The sequence below is a fragment of the Mus musculus genome, chromosome 18, assembly GCF_000001635.26.
Source record: "Mus musculus strain C57BL/6J chromosome 18, GRCm38.p6 C57BL/6J".
NCBI classification, from domain to species: domain Eukaryota; kingdom Metazoa; phylum Chordata; class Mammalia; order Rodentia; family Muridae; genus Mus; species Mus musculus.
Genome location: NC_000084.6, coordinates 76476140 through 76479589, shown reverse-complemented (window position 1 = coordinate 76479589; position 3450 = coordinate 76476140). Strand labels below are relative to the sequence as shown.

The 3450-nt window shown below is 48.9% G+C and overlaps 1 long non-coding RNA gene across 1 annotated transcript; it reads right to left on the bottom strand.

Annotated features, from left to right (window-relative positions):
- Nucleotides 1-958: 958 nt before the first annotated feature.
- Gm41779 lies at nucleotides 959-2763 on the bottom strand. Its single transcript, XR_877567.2, has 3 exons — nucleotides 2703-2763; nucleotides 1979-2045; nucleotides 959-1070 (listed from the first exon to the last, which is right to left on the bottom strand). It is a non-coding gene; the product is annotated as a predicted gene, 41779 (long non-coding RNA).
- Nucleotides 2764-3450: the final 687 nt, after the last annotated feature.

The following is a 3450-nucleotide window of genomic DNA, read 5'->3' as shown; positions in this document are numbered from 1 at the left end:
ATAGCTTGTGCCTGGTCCCAGACTGCACCCTGCGCTGTGTTCTAAGGCCTCTGCAGGATATACTTTGCCCTACCTTAAGGCTGGTGTGCCAGACAGATGCCAGGTGAGCTCCAGGCAAGGAGGGCCACCCCGGAACACATGACAGAAATCAGAGTGTTCATGACACGGTTCTTTAAATATATGAAGGGAAGCTGGTTTCCCTCTGCCCTGAGACCACACGGGTGTCCTTTCCATATCTCCTGGGGCCCCTGCTTTGCAGAATATTTGTGCTCCTACTCGATCTTCTCCCATGCAGACCCTTCAGTGAGCATTTTTTCTTCTTTTTACTAAGCAAAGAGCCTAAGTGGCAGAAATCTGATGCTCCTCCCAGTTTCCATCCTTCCCCCCCCCCCCCCCCCGCAACAGCTGCTACCCTCTCCCCGCTGGCCAGAGGAGTCGCCTTGTTCCCAGGCTCAGAAACAAAAAGACCTGGGGCACTATCCTCCATCTCTCTGGCTTCCAATATTGGCCTCTACAGGACTGCCACCTTCCAACAGGCCCAGGTCTCCCATCCATCAGTGCCATCCTCACCTAGGCTGCCCTTCCTTGGCAGGCCCTGGATCTGTCACCCACTTCAGGGAGAGCTCCCTGATGCAGATGTGGCCTTGACCACCTGTCTCACCTTACTCACATCTGGACTAAGCACCTCCCTGATCCTTAAGGGTCTACATCATCCATTCCCAAAGCTGACTCATCTGGACCTAAAGCTAACCAGTCACTCACTAAACGATGAAATCCCTTTCTTTCCACGGAAAACATTCACTGTGCCAAGTGCCAACCTCCACCTGTCTGCAGGGAATCTCAGATGAAGGGGTCACAAGGCCATCCTCAAGGACAGCCATGTTTAAGTGGCAACCACTGGAAAATCGTCCACTAAGACATCACATGACTGGGCATGATGGCTCATACCTGTGCTCCCAGCACTCGGAGAGCTGAAAGCTGAGGACTGTCGAGTGTTCACGGCCATCCCAGATGCACGGAATGTCCCAGGCCAGACTGGGCTCTAGTGTGAGGAGAGCTTACCTCTAAGTCTAAACAAACAGACAAAAAGATACTCTGTGATCTTCAGTTTCTCAAGATAGGCAAAGGGTGAGAAAGACAGACGTGACTTCCAGGCAAAGATGTCTTGAGACAGTATCTTTTATGGTAATAACGTACATACACATTTTGGTTTTTTTTTATTTATACTTTGAAGAAGAAGATAAAGGAGGAGGAAGAGATGGAGGAGAAGAAGGAGAGAAGAAGAAGAAAACGAAGAAGAAGAAGAAGAAGAAGAAGAAGAAGAAGAAGAAGAAGAAGAAGAAGAAGAAGAAGAAGAAGAAGAAGAAGAAGAAGAAGAAGAAGAAGAAGGGGAAGGGGAAGGGGAAGGGGAAGGGGAAGGGGAAGGGGATGCTGACTAACCACTACAGGACAGGTCCACACAGGCCAGCATTGTAATCAAGAGCCTGAGCTGGTTGTACCACGCTGCCCTGTTGGCTTCGTGATTACCGGAAAGTGACTTAATGTCTCTGTCCCTGAAAACAGCAACCACACCTAAGTTTTAGAAGTGTCATGAGGCTTACATGTTAGATGATAATCAGTTAGAGTACAAGGCTGACTGGCACTGGCTGCTGTCACTGTTGTTAAGTGCTTGGGATGTGGGAATTAACTTTATGCTCACAGCAACCTTTCAAGGCACACACACCATACATCCACTTCACAGAGGAAGGTAAAGAAGAGAGATTGTTACTTGATCCAGGGCATGGTTTCCATGGCTGCTCTAGCTTCTCATGTTTCCATCTACTTCTGTTTTCACTGTTCTGTAACTCTTAGATCTACCACCTACCTACCTCGAGTTCTCTCTCTCTCTCTCTCTCTCTCTCTCTCTCTCTCTCTCTCTCTCTCTCTCTCTCTCTCCCTCTCCTTTCCCATTCTCTCCATTTCTCCCTCCATCCCTTACCTCCCTCTCAAAAATGGTTTAAGCCAGGGTGGGGTTCCAGCACCAAGAAGCTATCTGCAACTGATACCTGCTGGCAAAGAAAAAAAAATCAGTTTTCTCCAATGGATTATCACTGGGTACATCAACTACACTTCAGAGAATGATCAGGAATAGTTGGCCAACACAAAACCTACTTCGTGTGTGTGTGTGTGTGTGTGTGTGTGTGTGTGTGTGTGTGTGTGTATGTACACTATTGGCTTTCTTAATGTAAAAAAAAAGCAATTATTGTAACAATTTGAAAATGTTTTTTTAGAAAATATACAGAAAACTGTGGTCTGAGCCAAGCCCACATTTAGAGGCATGCAAACAGGCTGTGCAACCGGAAGTGGCTACCCAGGTGCACTTGAAGCAGGGCTGCAATCCCGCCTCCCTACTGTTCCCTCTGCTCTGTTCTCTGCGCCATCTCAGCCCTGACCAAACATCCTCAAACAGATGGAACCTCCCTGCATGGACAAGGGGATGGGGTGGGTGTCCTAGCTGGTTCTTAGGTGGATGAGACCTCCCCCCATGGACAGACTAACGGGATGAGTATCACTATGGGTGCTGCAGTTGGAAACCAGGTCGGCTGCTTGGATCCAAGAAGGGAGGAAAAGCAAGTTTGGTGGGAGCCTAGTCTCTACTCTGTTCCTCAGATCTACCTATGCAAATGCTGGGAAGCAATCTGCATAGGGAAAAATGTAATTACCCAAATTGGAGCAGGGCCAGGACCTCATTGCCCAGACTGAGGAAATGTCGAAGGATTGGTTCCTCAGCCCCAGCCCTCACAGTTGGAACCCAGTAGCCAAGGAAATGAGATGGTTTCCATGGAGACTCAAGTCTCCCTTCCTGAAGCCTCAGAGCTGGGAGGGCGGGTCCCTGGTGGCATCCCTGTAGGTGGCATCGATGCTCTACCCTCACACTCTTGCCTGGCATGTGAGTGACGGGCACTTGAACCTTGGCGTTGACGCACTGGTGTTTAGATTTATGAGTTATTGTTAACTGGGACAGCTGCTTGACCTGACCTCACTGGTGCTTGACTAAAAGGCCATACCAAGATCACACACCAACAAAGACCAGTCCTGGAAGGCAGGTAAAAAGCCCTCTATAAGCTGGGCGGTTGTGGCACATGCCTTTAATCCCAGCACTCGGGAGGCAGAGGCAGGCGGATTTCTGAGTTCAAGGCCAGCCTGGTCTACAAAGTGAGTTCCAGGACAGCCAGGGCTATACAGAGAAACCCTGTCTCGAAAAAAAAAAAAAAAAAAAAAAAGCCCTCTGTGAAGGAAACCTCTGGGAGAAGGGCCACATGCAACCTTTGTCCTTGGTCTTGGTGCTTTTGTTGTCGATTAAGAAAGTTGAAGGGTCAGATCCAAAATCTTGAGATCACTCCAGCTTTCTAGTTCTCCATGGCTTCCTAATGGACCCCCCATGGATCCCACACAGGATCCCCAAAGTCT